The sequence below is a fragment of the Mycteria americana genome, chromosome 8, assembly GCF_035582795.1.
Source record: "Mycteria americana isolate JAX WOST 10 ecotype Jacksonville Zoo and Gardens chromosome 8, USCA_MyAme_1.0, whole genome shotgun sequence".
Classification (NCBI taxonomy): Eukaryota; Metazoa; Chordata; class Aves; order Ciconiiformes; family Ciconiidae; genus Mycteria; species Mycteria americana.
Genome location: NC_134372.1, coordinates 15,196,147 through 15,216,601, shown reverse-complemented (window position 1 = coordinate 15,216,601; position 20,455 = coordinate 15,196,147). Strand labels below are relative to the sequence as shown.

The 20,455-nt window shown below is 35.7% G+C and overlaps 1 long non-coding RNA gene across 1 annotated transcript in view; it reads left to right on the top strand.

Annotated features, from left to right (window-relative positions):
• Nucleotides 1–20,455, top strand: part of LOC142413743 (uncharacterized) — a 32,884-nt gene that overhangs the window by 11,773 nt on the left and 656 nt on the right. The gene's annotated exons all lie outside the window — the stretch shown is intronic.

The following is a 20,455-nucleotide window of genomic DNA, read 5'->3' as shown; positions in this document are numbered from 1 at the left end:
TGTGAGGAAAACTGCCTGACTTCCTATGGACTGGGCAAATCCAGAGAACTGATTGAAGGGTTAGACACATGCAGGAGTTATAGGAATTTCATATTTTTAACATGCAGGAATTTAACATTTTTTGCCTGTTGGAAGATTCAATATTTCATGAGATAACAGATCTCTAGGAATCAATATAGGCTAAGAAAAATAATAAGAGATACTGAGAAAAGCATAACAGTCAGTTCTCTAATCATAGGGATTTTTAGTATATCTGTTACTTAAAATACGAAGTTTTTATTTGCATCACACTTGAAAAAATATATCTTATGTCCTGTTAAATTAGAGGAAGGCGATCAATCATGAACTGCTCAGCACTGTAGCAGCTACTAAATGGCTGTCTTAGATCTTCAGCCCAATATGTTGTTTTCAGATTCCGCTTGCAGGAACAACTCAGAATGAAATGTATCTTTTCTGGTGTATTATATTTCAGTACCACTGCTGCAGTGTGAACATACTTTCCCACCCTCATAGAGAAAGATCTCTGAAGCTGTGTTATACCAGCTGGTGTGCTCAGTGCCCACTGACATGACTGAGAGAACGGCTGGTGAAAACAATTTGACTGCACATGAAGAAAAGAGAAGTGAAAGCTATTTTTTTCCCCTCTTTACTCTCTCACCGTTTCGAGATTAATTTTGGATCTGACCTTCAAAAGCTTAGGTATCAAAAGCATATGTATTTTAGATTTCATTTGCGCCAAGTAGGAAAGTTGTTCTCAGTACATTTCCACTTGGGAGAGATTCACCATTTCCCTGGTATCAAATCCCTGAATGTATTGATTACCACTGAATCTGGTCCTTCTCATCTTCTGGGTAAAAAGCCAACCTTAGTTTTCCTAAGGCAATTTCACCTAGTATATGGATATATGCCAGTAATATCAGCAGCTCATGAGTGTATTCTCATGCTATTACACTATTGACTAGTAGGTAAAGATAAAGACAGACCAGCTAAATACTTACTCTTTAATGATTTGTTTTTTCTAATCTGTCAGGTAAAAGTTATAAAAGTTAATACCTGTGCAGGAAGAGTTAAGCTATCAATTTAACACACTTTAGGTCAAATACAGTGCAAGAATTCTTATACCTAATAGTTTGTTATACTTGCATATACAATGAATACTAGAGATATCTTCTCAGGAAGACAAATTTTGTAACTAAACTCTTACGCTTATTGTTTCTGTCCTGAAACCATGAAGTTTACATCTGCATTTATAGCAGATGTATCTGTTGTCTGTGTGTCTTCCAAAACACTTGATATACCTTACTCCATTGGTTACCATTACATGCATTGCTCCCACATTGTAGTTGCCCTCCATAACACTTGTTCAAACTCTGACTTGGAAGGGTCTTAAAAATACTGCTTAACTTCACTGAAATCATAAAAGAAACATTGTTGCAAAAACAACCTTTTGCCTGGTTTACAAACTTCTAGGATCTAACATGTAACACACACACCCCCCATTACAAAAAACATCCACCTTTTCCTCATACTTACTTCAATGGTAGTACACTAATTTCACCATTATTTCCAGAATTCAAATACTTACAATAAATATTTGTCTATGTCTCCGCAAATCCTATTTGACTTAAGTGTTGGTAACCCACTAAATGTCTCAGTATAGACAAGAAGAACTTGGTACAGTTAGGCATACTACCTTGACGTGGCAACGCACATCATTGCTCTCACTCTCCCAGAGTCGCTTAGATGGGAAGCCATATGCACCATAAGGCCGCGCATTACAACTTACATCCTCAAGGCAGTTTCGTTATACTAGAGTCAGTTCTCCAAACAACAGTGGACTCGGAGATCCAAGCAATTATTTAAGACTCCTTTTCTTTTAGTTATCGTATTGCCCTTTATTTTTTTTTAAGTGGTTTACCCTATGTATTCAGTGATTTCCTTTAATTTTTACCCCCCAAGTACAAATCACTGACAAGCTGGATGGAGTAGGAAGAGAAGAACTTGGAAGATGTCTTGACTTATGAGTATCATAGGGAAGATGACTACCAAATGCTAGTTGTGTCCTGAGGAGATCTTTGAAATGTTTTTTAATACCCTAAATGTCAGGCTGGAGAATGTTAGATAGTCTCTTCCTGTGAAAACTTTTATTCGAAATCAATACATACCCATGACACATTTTCTCTGTAACTTAATTAAACTTTTGCAACCAATTCTACTAATTTTAAAAATTGCACGTGTTTCTTCTTTTCCTCATGTCTTCTCCCAGCCTCTTTGTTACATCCCTGCTTTGTTGATCTGTTCTTTTTAAATGTTTCAGCTGTGATGGGCAGTAACATTACTAACATTTCCTCAAATTTTAACCTTTGGAGTTATTGCTGCCCTATGTCAAAGTATCCTTAGACTAGATAATATCACTTTGAGCTTTCTTTTGAGAGGCTGCTAGTGTTGGAAGGGAGGCATTTTATGGGATTAAATAGAAAATCAATAGGATAAAAACCCCTTTAGCTAGCATGTTTATTTTTATTTCCTGATTGTATCTCTCTTTCTGAGAATTGCCTGTGGTAGAAAATGTGAAGCTCTAAGATTAATGTTCCAGCTGTACTATAAAGATTTTGCTAGGACAAATTACAAAATGGTATGGAAATCACCGTCCCATTCTTACAATCTCGAAGTAACCTCCATGTTTGGAACAGTTACTTTGTAACTCAATGGTATAAAGTCTAGCTATGAAAAAAAATAAACCAAATAATGTAATTTATTTGAAAATTACACTGAAATTAGTCTTCTTTAGGTTTTGAATACAAACCATTCTAGATAAATCTGAACAGCTGGTTTATACTTAGTTGGCTGTTTTGGTAGGTGGATGACTTCCTTTCAGCACAAGTTAGAGTTGGGGAAATTTTCTTTGAGGCCTTTGGGAGTCACTTTGAGTAGGAAAGAAGTAAAAGGTAAATCCTTCATTCTCCTCCCCCGTAGAGATACAAAAGTAAATAGTGTGTCATTTTTTCTAAACCCAGTTTTCTGTCAGTGGGTTTTCTCCGCAACAGAAATGTAATCCAAAGGAAATAGTGTCTTCCCTTATCTGTATCTCTAAATCCCTAATTATTTTCCTAAAATGTTATTCTAGAGTTGTGGGCCTGATTTGTCCTTCAAAGGAACTATTCAGGAATTTCAGAAAAACTGCAGAAGTACCTATTTAGATTAGAGAAAACCGGTTAGGATGTGACTGCATTTCAGCTGAGAGTTTCTTTTAACGTTTTCTGCAACTTTTGTTGAAGATCATAAAGATTAGGGTCTGGAGGTTTAAACTTCTTTGAAGCTTTCATATTTGGTCCAAAAATCAGAATAAACCTATGTGAAAATATCAGTATTTCTCAGTATATTCAATAATAATGTTTAAATAAATATTTATTGTAAACTTTTTTCTATAATGTTACATATCATCATGAAAAATCAATATAAAAAGATGGGTTGTTGTGGAAAGTCATTAACATAGATAAAGGTGCTAAGCCTCAGCTATCCATATACCACAACAATATGCAAGTAAAGCAATAAATCAAAAATTTGGGCTCATTCTTTTGTCGAGATGAGTATTTTTCATGCTGCGAAGAGTAATGGTATTTTAAGAACAACTCTACAGACCCTGTCTGTGGATCTGCATTGTATCCACACATATAATATGTGTCTCGAAGAATAAAAGATTAGAATTCTTGTGAAAAATCTTTGGAAGACCAAAAGCTTAGCATTAATTGGGCAGAAGCATAAATCTTGAATATCAAGTCTGAATCTAGCATGCTATGTAGATACTATTCATATTAAGGGGGTGTGTGGAGCCCAAAGACAGGGGAGTGATTTAAATTTTCAGTTTTGAGAAGTGAGAAAGATTCTGGAACCAAAGGCTGAGCAGGAAGAAATTGGACAGATGTGTATTTCCTCTCTGCAGCTTTAACACGGTACACTCAGAGGTACAAAACTCATCATGGGCTTGACAGTTGCTGCAATAAGTGCTAATTTCTTACTGTCTGTTATAGAACCATAGTACTCTGTTTTAATTCAAGCTTTTTCTTAGAGGCTTTTTCAAGATTCCATATGAATTGAAATGGGCGGGGGGGTGGGGGGCGGTGTTGTCTCAGCGCTTTTATTGTTTGACTTTTTTTCCACCATGTGCAGAATATTTTTTTTTCTTCTGTCAAGCCATGACTGAGTCCTTTTCTTGCTTACAAATGTTTAGTGCTAGAGAAGCCAAATAATTCAAAATAAATAATTTATTAGGCAATGCTTGGCTTGCTTTATTTGCCCTGTACATAAAAAGCTCTCACACTGTTTATATTTCTTCAATGAAAAATTCTGCGTGAGCCAGACTGAGCCAGTGGGTTACTCACAAATTCAGCGTATTCATTATGTGTGACCTTATACTCAAGCTGTTGTAATGGGTCACCTGAGTCACATTGTTCCACTTTTATTGTTTCAGTTCCGTGATTGGATGCCATAAACTGTACATGTTGCTTTTCCAAAAATGAGTTTTGTTTTGGGACTCATTCTATTATCCATACTCAGTAAAATCAGCTACTCCAACTGCACTAGTAGGGGGCTGTACCTGTGCCAAGGACTCCATCAGGGAGTCAAGCCTTATTAGTTCAGGTAGAGAAATGCACTAATATCTAATCAGCTTTGAGCCTAAATCTGGTTCTTATGCTTCAGCTAAAGCACTGTGGAGAGATGCCCAGCAAGGAATGACTTGAAAGTGATCAGATCCATATCACCAAGTCTCCTCACAGCAAACTATTACACAGGGTGTCAACAGCCCTGCTACAGTCAGAACCATGCTGGCCCCCAAGAATCAATGGGACTTGCACACATTTTCAAGATGGAGACTTAGCGACCACTTTTCATACATGGCTGTGGCTATTGCTTGAATTTGGATATTATAAGTGTTTCCTCATAAAAGGAAAACAATGTGTTGCTTTTGTTTACTTTTGGACCCAAATTTTGATCAGAAGGGCTTGGTATCATTTGCAAATGTATCATGAGTCAGAACAAACCCTGAGTTGAACTCCGACTTTTTTAAATTTATAGAATCCATTTGGGAAACATTAGTCCAGTTCATTCGATTACCTAAGGGAAAACCCCCACTTTTCTATATATAAGAAGAAATTATGTATTCTTTGCTTAAAATCTGTTAAAGATAGAGTCTATTTCTTATTCTTTATGTCAAATTTCTAAAGACTGAGTTCTTCCATATCCTCTTACATTTATCACTCAGTCTGAACTTACAGCAGGCAACTGCTCTTGGATTTTTGTTGAGACATTGACAAAACCCTCATTCCTTTCCAAAGTTAGCAACAATGAATTTTGCTTGATACAGTAACTTGGGCAATTAGAATTCTAAATGATTACTAATGTTTAATAAAAGTGAATGCTAAAATCCAAATATGTGAGAGGGCTATTGAAAAAAATGTAAATATAAGAGCTTTTCTACATATTTCTTTTAAATCAATACATTGTTAAAACATACTGATAGTGTAAGAGCTTACAGTAGGGTATCCTACTTCAAGAAAGAATCTATGTATGCCTTCTTTAAAAGTGGTTTCTTACCTGACCCGGAACAAATCTTGTTTAGCTCCTTCCTTTATAAACTGTATATTGTCTTAGTAGGCTGGACCTGAATTCAGGAAACCTAATTTCTACTTCTATCTCTTTCACCAGCCTTCAAGTTTCATTGAAAGTATTGAAAACCAGAGAAACATGCACTATTATACTCTTTCTGTTGACTATTCTTTTCTTGCAGACACAGGATATACTGGGTTGGATAGGATTTTGGAGAGAATCAATACAATATTTTTATGATAGCAGATAATCTGCCCCTTCTGCCTTTGCTCCCCCATTTGTCAGAAAACCAAAATGATCAAGATCTCTGTTGTAAACTCCTTTGATATGTACGAACAAAGGGCGGTTACAAGAGTACCAGAATTTTTTATTATTTGTTTTAAAAAGAAAGAGATATCTAGAATAAGAATACAAATAACTTACCTATAGAAAGATCTTATACAACACTTCTAGCCCTAATCAAACTAAATCTTTCTGTATTAGTCTTCGTATAACCAATTATTTTCTATTTAATCATGATTGTCCCATTTAGTTTTCTTTTAAGCTTATTTTTCTAATTACATAATCCCAAGGTGTTTCCTCCAAATACTACTTAATATTTAGTAATGTCATTTTTTCCTTTACAGTCTGCATTGTCTAAAATTCTTGCTTAGTAGTGGCCAAATCTTTTATGCTTTTGTCTCATACATCTGATAGCTAGAGGAAAGTTGTTAAGTGTTGTTGTCATTTATGAAAAAACTCTATCATGTCATTGTGATGCACTTCAGGAAGTTTTATTCCTTTTGGAATACAGCAGTAATATACCTTGTGGCTGATGCAATGAAGCAGGTAGCTAATTTTCTTACTTCTTTAAGTCTATGTTGATACGGGATCTACATCTCCATTAGTTCTCCATATTTTGTATTTAAAGAAAAGGTTTGTAATCATACCATCCTTTGAAAATGAAATTTGTTTCCAATTACAAGTGAATCCTCAAAAATGCTTGAGGAAGTAAAAAACACTGGAGTTGTTTTGTACAGTTGTATGCAATGGACCAATATTTGCCTTAAACTGAGTTTTAATCAATGACATTGCACCAACTTTAAAAGAGGTACAATAACTGCTAGTACTGAGAATAGATAAAATGATATTATTCACATGGTGAATTATACACAAGCTTTTGTGAGCTTGAATAGGCAATCCAAAGACAGTATAGAATAGTATATATTTGATGAATTACTTTTATTTAAATTTTAAATAGATTTTATAGATGATCTAAAATATGGAATAAATAAATAGAAATATTCCATTGATTTTTTAGGCTAATCACTGAAAAATGCATTGTCCCAATAATTTACTTAAATTACATTACCAAATAAATTGAATTTATCCACATTTCAATTAAAAATTCAATTCTTGGGGTCTTACATTATGAATATGGAAGATGAATAGCCTTCTGAATTGATACATTGATTTTTATTAGGCATAGTCTTTTTGTGCTTCATACATGCTTCACAGAGATCACGCACATTTGTTGTTTCATGAACTTCGAAACATGAATGGATGTCTTCTGCCTGCAAAACTTGATAAATAAGATTAATTATAATAAAGTGATGAAAAGATCAGTTCCTAAATGATGTAATAAATCATATGCTAATTATAGCTGCCTATATATGTATAAAGATATTGACTGGTCGATACATACTTGATATCTAATCTTTTATTTTGGGAAGTTTGAATCTTTGCCTTAGGTAGAAAAAGTGGTGCTGCAAAGCTGTTCACTGCAGAAGGCAACACTGAACAGACAATAGAGAGATGTTCAGGCAGAGCAGGCATGGTAATAGCACTATTCACAGAATTCATTCAACACAGTATGATGCATTGTCTTTTTAGCATTTTTCATGAAATATTTATTTGCTGTAATGTTTCTCCAGAGAACAGTTTACTCTACAGTAACTCCAAGAATAACCTCAAGTTTTTGTTTGAATATTTTTTTCCCTTTTATGCCACTTCTTACACATTTTTTTTCCATGATGGCCTCGTGACCTTTATGCACTCAGTATTCTTTCTCATAAATGTTGTAAGTGCAATACTATATTTATAGTAGGTTTAGCCAGATACAGATGAATGGATATCTTGGATAGAAAGTATCTTGTATCTGACGTAGATACACACAAATAGATGCACCATGCTAAAATTCATCAGTGTAAGGAGAGTGCATAACATCTTTCTGCCTTCCCTAGAACAGGGAGCAAAAAATGTCCAGAAGACAAAACATGGGATGTTTGCAAATGCTACAATAACAAAGGAATTGGTACATGCATTCATGGGAGACAGCCTCTATTTTTCATTAAAAATTAACTCAAGATATAGAAGTGGAGTTTAGATTCTGAACCCCACCTTCTTCAATTTAGGATTCTTAGTAATTAAAGCTGAGAAGGTCTATAATTTAGGAAACTACTCTCCATGTTTTCTCTGTCATCAGTAAAAAGTGAAAATCACTTCCAGATTCAGGTCTCAGGTTGGCTTTTCCTCTTGGGGAGCTAGTTGTCTCCAGTGATGACAGAGGGAGTCTGTGATAACTTGGCTCTGAAATTAGCATGCATCCTTGCTAAATGTAGTCCTATTTAAAATTTGCTTTGCAAACTAGGCGTACAGGCAACTGTTCAGATCAATAGCGCAGATCTAGTTTACATCTGACATTTTTAATTAGCATGGATGCTGCTCATTACATCAGTCAACACAACTGTTCTGCTTTGAGGGCTTAAGCTGCTATCTCACTTGGAACTACAGGAAGACCTCTAATGTGGCACCATTTTGCTTTCAACTGGGTTTCTTGGTTCTCTGTTTACCCATCAGTTCAAACTGGGTTTCCCAACAGCAGCAGGCTAGTGCAGGCTACTCACCACTGTCTTTCAACCCTTTATGTAAGAAGTCTTACATGTGAGGAAGACAGATCTGGCTCTAAATCAAATTGTTATTCAAGAATATATTTACACATTTGCAGTGTTATCCTCCTTTATCATGCTTCTTGTTCCAATCAAAACACATAAATTAATAAATAAAACAGAAACTGAGCATGTAGGTATAAGATATAAATTAATAAATGCTTTGAATGAATTTGACAGTGCTGTGTCCTTTGGAAGGATCTGATTTTATTAGAACATCAAAGTTATAATGCATAAAAGGCATCTTGAAAATGTATTTATTGCATTGCCTTTTATGAGGTCTAATTTGTTGAAGACACAGGTATGGAAAGCTGGGTCCTTCAGGAACAGGACAACGTTGTTGGGTCCGAATGTTTGTACTTCACAAAGCTATGATACAGATTGGCTTCTTTGGCAGTTTTTACGCAGGAAAAGGACATGGGAAAATTAATGGGAATGTTACAAGCAAACTGGAAAAGCTATGAAATATGAACAATGGTATGATAGTTGCCTGCTCTTTATCTGGGCTTAAAACTAGAGTATATCTATCTGTTTCATTAGTATTGAACTCCATGCATTTCAAAAGTAAATTAGATGCAAGGAAGATAGACTTAACATACATTGCCCTTATTTGTTATAATTGAAACCCACAGACAATTCCACTATGATACATTTTCAAAGACCTATAGAGATACATTTTTGAGTGCTTTTCCCCTCTGAATGCATAGAAATGCTTTATCAGCACTTTCTGGCCATGCATAAAACATTGACATGAAAACACAGTAGGATGATCACTTATTCTAGCTAAGAAATATCTTTGTACCACTAGGAATTAAAAAACAAACAAACAAAAACCCTCTCCTTTTTTGTTGCCAGAATTCAGTTCTGTAAAGGAAACATTGATCTATTAGGCTGGATGCAATCTGAGGTACTGCTGGGCTGGGAATAGTAGAATGATGCAACCTGTATATGCAGTAAGCAGCCTCTGTAGTTCTGGCGAGCTGTTGTTATTCACTATAAATGTACCAATAGCTGGTTCAAGTTGAATAGTAAATATGTGATATATAGAAAGAGAAAAGCTGCACTTGTTGGAAATGATCATCTGAATTATAGATGCTGCTGCTGATTTTACAAGTTCATTAAGAATTTACTAGAAAACTAAAAAATTCTCATAAAGATTCATCTTTTGCTTTTTCCACATGTTTTATTTCTGGATGTGCTGGCTGAAATTTTTAAGTCTGGTATTGTCCTAGTTAGGTAGCTAAAAAGGATATAATTTGACAGGATTCTGAGGTCTGTTATCTTTTGTTAATGTCTAAATCACTGGATTTCAATATAAAACCTTTGGGAAGTATAGAGTTACAAACAGCTGTAGATAAGACCAGAGCAGCAGCACTGACGATATGATTAAGTTCCAACAACTTAAACCTTGCACAACATACTCAGTCACACTAACTTAAATGAAAGAAAATAATTTGGAATATTTACAGACGCCTTTCAAAAAAAGACTTAGCCCTGGCAGTTATACAGGTTTACAGAAAGTCTAGGAAGTTATACAAATTGTCCTCAGAGTAGGTTGGCTCTGACAGAAACTAGTAATAAAAGAATACGTTCATATGAAACCAGATATGAATCAACAATGAATCAACTGAATCAACTTGGCCCACAAGTCAAATTATCTTTATGAACTTCAGTGGGACAAACAAACAAATACAAAAAGTATTTTTGCTCTTTTAAAAATTATTTTGCATTAATTTTTGCATTATGCAAAATTTCTTGCATTGTTTTTTTGAAATTGCCAAAAAATTTTTGAAAGAGAAAGCTGATTCAAGGCTAAACCTATAAGTCAGGCGGAGTTGATTCCACGAAGTACATGAATAGACTCTAACATTTCTTTACGTTCCTAAAATTCAGGATTTGATATTAGGATGTGAAGTAATACTAATCTGAAATCTTTGTCTTTCTGTTGTATTCTTCTATTGTCACCTCTAATTGAGCTTTTCATAGGTGTCCACATGACATTCAAAGAGTTCTTCAACTTAAAAACTCCCACAGAACTGTAAATCACTACAAATGAAAAACAACTAAATATTGTACATTCTTGGGTGACTACTACTATATAATTGCGAAGTGTTCATTTGTCAATTCTCATTATGCCTTCTCCACAAAGAGGCAGAATGCCAAATCTGAAGAAGGCCATATGGTCTCAAATTTTGGCCTTCTGGCATAATAAAAACTTCATTCTTTACAGTCTGACCTCTAAGATATAATGTATCTTTAAATAAAACCTGCATTTAACCTTTTATACCTTGGTTAGAAACACTTTCTTTTTACATGCTTTGTTCTTTCATGGTTGCAAGGATTTAAATTGCTCTTTTTAAGCTTTGGGGACAGGAATTATATAGGACTTTTTTGTTATTGCATTTCTTGGCACTTGGGAAAATGTGTTGAGACTTCAGAAATGTGTGTCCTATGGGACTGAACTTACTACAGAGCAGCAAGTCACTTATTAGAAAATGTCTGCTAGTCCCTGAGGATCTTTTCCTATTACCTACCTCTAAATGAATGACTAACATAATGGATTAGTCTTTTCACCCTTGATACATGACTAGAAGACTTTATGAACTAGCAGGAACGTATTTTGATTTCACTGGTGTTCTTCCCCATCACTGCTGTTGAATTTCCTGATACTTTTGGTATTCACCAGAATCCAGATGGAGAATTCTCTGAATTGTGAGAGGCTACCACTGTTGTTCTGATTCTCTTTTTGCTTAACCTCCATGTGTCCCTTGCATAATTGTGCCTCTTCCCAGCATCAAATCCGTGACAAGATCAAAAATGGATCTAGTCAGATAGCAAAGGTGTTCTCAGATCAAAAGTACAACTAGAATTTTAACAAGAAAATTCAAAGCAGAAATTCTAAACATGTATATCCATAAATGAAGATAAATGTATTGGGTTTTCTTAAGGTTTATACCATAAGCCTGGATGTATTGATCTTTGTTAGGCTTCTTTATCCTGACTTTGAAAAACTGACCATGCAAGCAATGTGTATGGAGGATATCTTTCAGAGAGCCCATTTTTAGGAGATACAACTTGCAGGGATGCATTTGAATATATCCAACAATCTTTTTATTTGCATGTTACATTTAAAGCTATCAGTTACCATTCAAAGGTTTGGATTTTGGCTTAATTATGATGATCTCAGAGATTTAGTTATGATTAAGTATGTTTAATTAAAGTTATAAAATAGCAATAGATGTATTTAAAGTGATATACAGATTCCAGTTCAGTATTGTGCTTCTGATGAGATTTACTTGGCACAGAAACTGGGGATTTGAGGTAGTTTGGGGTAGCTGAATGCTCTGATCTCATCTATGTTGTCTCTAGTGCAGGTTAGAGTAACCTGTTGTCTCACTTACAACATTTTGTAGCATGCTCTCTGTAGTCAGTTCTGAAGTAACATCTCTGAAAGTTTTTTTTGTAACAACTTATATACTGAGCCAAGGCTGGTGGAAGCCTGTTATGGTCAATTCTGTATGAAGTGAGCATTTTGACCACCCACAGAATTGTCAGCTAGCCACATCTGACTGCATTTTTGTGAGCTCAAATTAGCCAAAACGTGATTTGATAGGTTACTGAAGGGTACTAAATTTCCTCAGAAAATGGCTGGTTTCAAGAACTACATATGAGGCTTTTGAAGCCTTTAGACAAGCTTCCCAGAGGACTGGCTATAGACATAGAAAAGCAAAAACATTATTATCTGTCTCCCTGTGTTGTAAGTGGATGCTGGTTATATCCACCTCTTTCTCCATGCCATACCTGACCAAATAGGCTTTACTAGTTACTGACCTTCTCCATCCTGAAGCAGGATTCTAAGATGTTAGGCTGCTGGCTAAATATTTTCTGTTACCTTTCTGTGAAAAACAGCTCAGCTCATCAGGCCCACTCCATCAGGTGCCACTAACATTTTCCACCTGCTTTGTCTGCCCTCCAAAGAAAATACCTCTGTCCCAGTTACATTTCAAACATTCTGGTCCTGCCAATTCTTAGCTCATTGCTTGCAGTGGGGCCTCTGTCTGTTTCTGCTCCTTTTCTGAGAGTATAAACCGATGACGGTATTAATTACTCCATTTCTCAAAGCTGTGGAAAATACCAGGTTTGTAATGCATCACAATCCTTTTTCTCACTCCAGTGTGGCACTGGCAGGAGTCAATATACCATAATGAACAAGTGTCTTCACAGACAAGAGTCTGCTTCGCCAGTAGCTGGATGCCAAGCACAGTGTTATTCTTTCTCTTAAATATGCAGCTTTTTAACAGAAAACTAAATTATAAAGATGAGAAAATTGCTCAATGCAACAATACATGTCTGCTTTTATAAGAAAATAAGTGCCACTGGGAGTTCTGGTAATGAACAGTTTCTATGAGAATTGCCTACTTCTTAATTAATTGATATGTAAACTGTATGATAATCCACAGTAAAAGCCATAGCATATGCTGTGGAACTGTCTTTCGCAGCCTTTAAACAAAGTCTGAGGGGAAATGAATCAGAGGTTAGCTGAAAAGTGTGTTCTAGTCACTAAACAAACACTCTGCAATTAGAGGTTCAGATGTTGACTTTAAAAAGACACCAAACAGGTGATCTGACATTCAGACTGTACAGTAGAAAGAAACGCAGAGGCCATCTTTAGAAACAAGACAAATCATAGTCCGATAGTGGCAGGGGAACTTTACACTATGCTATGTTATTGCTCAGCAGAGATAAGTAAACTGTGAACTAAATAAATTGCAGCCAGTGTAAGTTATGCTGCACAAAGAGGGAACAAAGAAAAGATCAAAAGGCATGGGACTCTGCAAGATTAAAACAACTGAAATTGTTCTCTTTCTTCTCACAGTATCAGCTTTGCTTCATGCGGCACTGCGGAAGATCTGGGCAGTGCTTTCTGGGGAGAGTGTCTTTTTTGAGACAGTGCTCTCATTATCAAATACTGGAGTTTGTTGTTCTTTAAAATGACTATACAAAAACTAACAGGCGCCTTGAATGTACACATGCATAGATTCCTACAGCATATGCTGGTAATTACAAAATATTAGTTTAAAACAGAGACGGACAGCACTAAAATAATACAGGTTTTGTTTTCACCTGAAATTGCTTTTTTCCTGTTGATTCTCCCTCTCCCCCATCAAAAGTATTGTTGACAACACTAAAATTACCTTTTTTTTTTAAGAAAAACAGGACTCAAGAGAAACACAAGTCTTCTAGTCCTTTTATCCAGTCATTTTAAGATACTGTAAATCTAATTGTTTGTTTACCATCATTCATCTTATTGCAAACTGACAGATATTATTGTAGTTAAATGTCCAGTGTACCAGAATATCTATGTAATTTAATCTCCTTGCAAGCAGAGCTCCTGCTTATGACTTCTAAACTCACAACTCTGTCCTCAGAAGAGAACAGGCACATAGAGCTCTCTCACTGCAGTTTTATTGAACAACATAACTGACTTCCACAATGGAAATGCTGAACTGAAAAGTGTTGGCTTTTAATTCAAAACTATTAGATATTTCAGAATGGAATTTACTGGTTGGGTGCTTGACTTTTTTGTCTTGAAAAGACAGCGTTTCTAGAGGGTGAGCACTGTTGATGAAAATCTCATCTTGTTGAGAACCTGGTATGTTTATATTTCATTCGAAAAAACAATAGTCTTCTCCTTGTATGTATCCTAGCACCATGAGATCCTGGTAAGATATTGAGAATCCTATTGAGAATTCTACTTCCAGTTTAAGAACATAACAGAAAACAGAAAATAAAACAAAATTATTTTTTGCAAGTCACTGTTCCTTCTTTCAGTCTCTTTTCCACAGATACATAAAAGAAGTGTCAGTAGATGAGTTTGTTGTGCTAGAGGACTGGAACTGTCATGTAGTAAAACTCTATGACTTGTATGAGTATTATACACTTTCAGTACAAAGTCAAAAAGTGTAATTCCACTCAAGTCTGCAGAGATATAAAAGGGATCAATACAGACCAATAAAGAGCAGCACTTGTATTATCAACATATTGTTTTAAATACTTGACTATGATCAGTAGGAATCATAATTGATCAACATATCTGAAAATCATGTACTTTTATTTATGTGCTTAAATATGATGATAAGGGCATCTTTCATTATATTGAAAGAACTTAAGAACCTGAATTTGCAGATAGACTTTCATTGTGATTTTCAGATGTGCTTACGTAGCATTTGTCTGCATCTTTAAATGCCTAATACTTTTAAAAATCTAGCCTTTAATGTGTAATTTCTTAGCAAATCTCTAGGAGAAAATCTTGTCCCTTTCTGCAAAAAAGAAAGGGAAGAGCCAGCCCAATTATTTCTACTGTCTCTTCCCTGTAGTTCCTCCTCTTAACCTGTGTGTCTTCAAATAGAAATTATTTCAATTATTTAAAAGATAACAGGTTGCTGTACTAACAAAAGATCACAAGGTTTGACCATGGTGTTCCCTGGAATCAGCACACGATTGTGTAGATGTGGACATAGATTTTATTAAATTCAGTATTAAAGGCAGAGAGGAAATATTTCACTCCAGACTGAGATACTCAGTTTCAAGAAATAGCGCATTTCTTTAAGGGTCCTGAATTCTTCTGACTCTCTCACTAGATACCATAGAGCATGTTTGACTGAAGTGATACAAGCAGCTAGCTGCAGAGTGACTTGACAAAATAAAGGGATTGCTAAGCTACTTCAGAGCCTTGTCCCATCAGACCATTACAACCACTGAAGTGGATTGAGTGGTTACGTAAAACACTAGAACTAATGGAGTGATTTTATTTGTACTAGAGCAAGTCCACCATTGCATGCCCTTTGACTGACTCTGAATATCTGTGTAACCCTATAGGATAAGACATTTTCTAGCCTTAAAGAAGTCAAGTGCATCTCTCTTTTTTATGCATTTTAATATCCAGGTTAATTATTGTTTCTTATGCTTAATTTTATCTTTTGAGCAAATGGAAAGATAGCTGTTTCTAAATTCTTTTAAGTTCTAGTGAGTGGGGAAGAGACACTTGCAAAGGCAGCCTGAGAGATTGTATTTTCATTTTTCAGAAATAGGCATGGGGCTGGCACTCAAGTCAGAATTCTGTGTATTTTTGAAACAAGTAGCACATTGGACCTTGGCAGAATGATAAGCAGGTAGCAGAAGGACAGCCCTCTAAATCCAAAAGGATATGGGAAGGGAGACCAATGCTATTCTTTTTTATTTACAGTTCTTTTCAAACTTCGCAGTCACCCACTAACTTCAGAAATGAGTTTTCCATTATATTTTCATAAAGATTATGACTCTACTAAAACTCTGAAACTGCAAAAGATTTACTGTGAAACCTTCTTTGGATTGTGATGTTTCTGACAATTGAGATAGATACACAACTACCTAACGGGAGGGTAGACAACAGATGGAGCCAGACTTTTCTTAAAGGGGATACAGGGATAGGACAAGAGTAATGGACTCACGTTCAAAAATTGTAAATCGCAACCAAATGTAAGAAAATACTTTTTTACCATAATGGTGGTCAAGTATTGGAACAGGAGCTGACAGAAGTTGTGGAATCACCATCTTGGGATATATTCATAGCTCGACTGGACATGGCCCTGAGGAACCTGAACTAACTGGACCTGCCTCAGGCAGGAGATTGGCCTAGAGACCTCCAGGGTCCCTTTTAAGCTAAGTTGTTCAGGCACAACTGGTCCACTTCAAGGAGACCCTGTGGGTCACATGCTGAAGTTAGGCTGAATATTTTACTCGCTCTAGAGAGGAATAAAGAAGGAGATGGAGTTGGCAGTGACATAAAACTTACCTTAGAACTTCTTCTGGGCCTGAAGTCCAGGCTTTGACGTAAAATATTCCCTTAGGTTTAGCATGTACTGAGACAGATTCCAGTGATTAAACCCTAAACACCCTGACATATTATAAAAATATGGCAGATGTACTGATTTTCTCCAGACACCAACAAGAGTAAGGACATTTGTGTAGTGTAAGTATATCCTTTGAATTTTGTTCGTTTTCGACAAGGTCAGCCACGCAGTCTCCATTGCTAGACTCTGCAATTGATGCAGGTTATAGTGGGTAACAGGCACAAGAAAATCTGACTCCTACAATGATCAACAGCTCTTGAGCTAAAAAATAATGTGAAAAACCCCCAACCTCCAATTCCAGAGGGCAATAGGTATAATCAATTTACGTGAGCAGTGAAAAGTGATTTCTCTTTTCTGAAAGTCCTGCCTGGAATGCCCTCCAGCACTCAGAGCTCTGGACTCTGAGACCACCATCCCGTACTTTCCCTCTAGAGGGATGATGCCAGCTACTCTGTCTCATTAGAGTCACATGGTGTAAATCACCTGTGTACCTTCCAGATGGAAGTCTGCAATGCTAATCATTTGAAAGAATTGAAAGTCTACGAATATTTAGAGCCTGATCCTCTTTCCATTTAAGTTACTTGAAATTTTGGTCATTGGAGTAGGTCTGGGTTCTTAAAGGGGCATGGTCAGGTTTCAGAGACCTGGAATTTACCTTGTAAAGGCAGATTCTCAGTCCTAGCCCTGAATCTGTGGATGCTCACAGCAGATTGCTCCTCCTTGGTTATCATTCTGTCGGGAACTATTTTTTCCAGGATATTCTCTGGGCAATGTCTGACCCCTTGAGGGGACAGTGATACGGGTGACTTTAAAAATTATTTTTCCTTATGGGATGTCTCTGATGCATACAAGTATTCTCCAGTTTTTAAAGTGAGGCAATGTTAGAGAAATAGCTGTATAAGGAAATGTAAAGTGTGGGGTTTTAGTATCCAGAATCCAAGATGGTAATTGAACAATATTTATTACTGAGAAAAATAGTGGGTAGTTTCCAATTTACTGAGAAAATATTACTGAGAAAAATAGTGGGTAGTGCTTTTTATGTCAGTCAATATATATAGTATGTATATAATACACAAATATTCCCTCTCTCTTTCTCTTATTATTTCTTTTAATTACATTCTTGATTTTTTTGGCATTAGTAGGTTTGGTTGTTCTTTCTAAATTAACTGTTCTTGTCAACACCCGGAACAGTGGGGGTTTTGTGGTATTGAAGAGTATTGTTACTTTGTTCTGTAGCATTAAATACTTTTGGCGACATAAGCTATTTTTTACCACAGGTTTTTGGGAAATCAAACTGTAGATGGATGAGTTTGCTTTTGGTTGTTATAAAAATTTCTGTGCTACAGTCTTTGAATGTTAACCCATAAATATTAAGAGCAGAATTTTTATTCATTTCTAAGCTCTATAAAGTGATTGTGAAAAAATATAGTAAATATTCTTGGAAGCAAAGCTTGTTGATATCTCATTAGAATGAAAAATGTAACTTTTGGCTGGGAAAGTTTACCTAATATATATACCCTGGTGTTTTGAAGCTTAATTTGGACCATAAGCCTAGTTCTGTATTTTGATATTGAAATTCAGGGGAACACTTACTAAATAGCAGGCTTATTAATGTCTAACAGCATGCATTGGAAAAGGCTTTATTTGCCTAACTCCATTCCAAATGCACTGCAGAAAAAGTTTGCCTACGAGTCGAGCATGTGGATATCTGTACAGGTGACAAATACTTTGGAAAACAACATTAATCAGCTGAAATCTAAGAGTCATTTGCTTCTGTCCTTAAACTCCTTGGCCTGGAACAGACTGCATTGGAAATCACTCAGACTGAAGTCTTGAACTGATAGGGAGTTTGTGTGAACACAGTTACTGTACTGTGCAAATCTGTTTCAACGTCCATCATTTAAAGGATCAGCATAAATTTAATTTCTATCAAGCTGCTCTTATGCTCAATAGTGACCAGTTCATAAAGTGATTTTAGAAAGCAGGACTGCTGATGAATATGCATTTTTAAAAGCCTCCAGCCAGTGTCAAACATATTAAGAACTACAGCTAGTCCTTTTTACCACAAGGATAACTTCCAAGATTGGTATTTCTTATTTGACACAGTGTAATCTGCACATACACCCAGAGGAGAGTTGAATTCTTAAAATCAGTTGTTTCTTCTTTGTATTTAAGTATATTACTGATGTTGATTAGATGTCAAAGCTTGGACAGTTTGTTCTCTAATGCTGTGAACTTGGCAACATTTCTAGCAGAGAGTGGCATTTCAGCTTATTTCATTATTTAGACAGGGAAAGCAGAAGAAAAATCTTAACCTTTTAAAAATAAATTTGAATAACATTCTGAAATTTGCAAAAGGCCATCAGACCCTGCACCTGCTGTGTTGACCTCTGCTGACCCCTTCTGAGAGAGGAAAATGCACTTAGGTCACAAAAAAGAACATAGAGCATTAAATAATTTAAGTGGGCAAGTTTACTATTCTAAAACAAGCCAAATTCTGCACTTTCTCCCTAAAAGAAAACAAAGCAGCAAATCTTTCAGCATAACTGAAAGTAATAGTAAAGGAAAATTAAGACAATTTTCTTACTAGAAGGTAGCAAGCCTTCTCCTTGTTGCTGCGTACTGGCAAAGCTTTACCAACTCGGGTAGCGCAATGCCAGTTTTTTACCATCTGAGAAGCTGGCTTGGCAATGGAACACAATGAATCATCAATTCAAGGCTCTCCCATCAACATAGGGAGATTCCTTAAAATGCCTAAATACACAGAGACTTCCTTCTCTATACACACCTAAGAAGTAGTTTGTATTTAGGTTCACATTTACGGCTTGATGATCTTACTCCCTTCTTAGGCAACTGGATTATTTTTCTGATGAACTGTAGTAGGCTTTGTCTCTGTATCCATGAAATAGCCAAACCGGACTGAGGAGAATGCTGAGTGAGGCTAAATGATGTAGAAATTGATTGTCATATTTTGCACTTTTCTTATAATTTAATATGTTAAATTGTTAAGTCATTAGACTAAGACCACTTCAAAACTTCTGTCTAATGAAATTATTTTGATTTACATACCAACTGTCTCTGTCTGAGAGCAGTAGTTATGCATTTACCAATGTGATAATCTAATTCTTCAGGCTGAAACAATTTTTTTTCAAATTTGTATGCTATGTTTGCTTTTCATCCAAATATGTGAAAATAAGTGATTAAGTGGAAGACAGAACTACCCACAGATAATAGTCTTTAGACAGCAGAACATAGGTTAACAGCAAGTTAACTTCTTGAATCATTTAACACAGATTTCATATATAAAGGTGTTGTTCCTTTATTTTATTCTATTTATTTCAGACACGAGAAGTAGGAATGCAGATTTCAAAGTTGTGTATGACTTAGTTCACAGATGCAGATGGTTTGTAACTAATTTTAGGCTGCACTTTCCATGCAGATTAACAGATTCTAATGTTAGAATCTTCACGATATATGAAGAGTTGTCTTGAGAAGGAAAAGTTATTTATAAAGATGTCGGTCTGCTTTGGATGGAAAACTGCAAATGCATTATCTTTTCTCCATACTAGTACCAACATGCTATGAAACAAGATGTTGCAATACTGATACCACCAATCTGTATGTCATTGAACACCTGTTTTTCACATGGTCTATTTGAAGATTAATTGCCTATTTTTCAGCAAAAGCTTCTGGTCGGGAAAACCCAGTTAGAACACCGTTTTTCTAGATCATTACCCTTAATGTAACCACATATACAACACAATGATTATTGAGTAACCACATTTAAATACTGCCATTTCCAAGTAAAAGAAAAAAAAAACCCACAAGTATTCTATATTCACTGTCATAGCTACAATTGACTGCTAAGGAAGTGTCTTTGCCTTTAATCCACCCCAGTTAAAGCTGAGGTACAAATTTTAAGAAAGTTGCAATGTAAGCTAAACACAAAGATCGTTAACAACTTCAGAACATTTTACCCCAAAAATACCAACATCTGGGGGGAAAACTGGGCAAATTATTATTTTATGT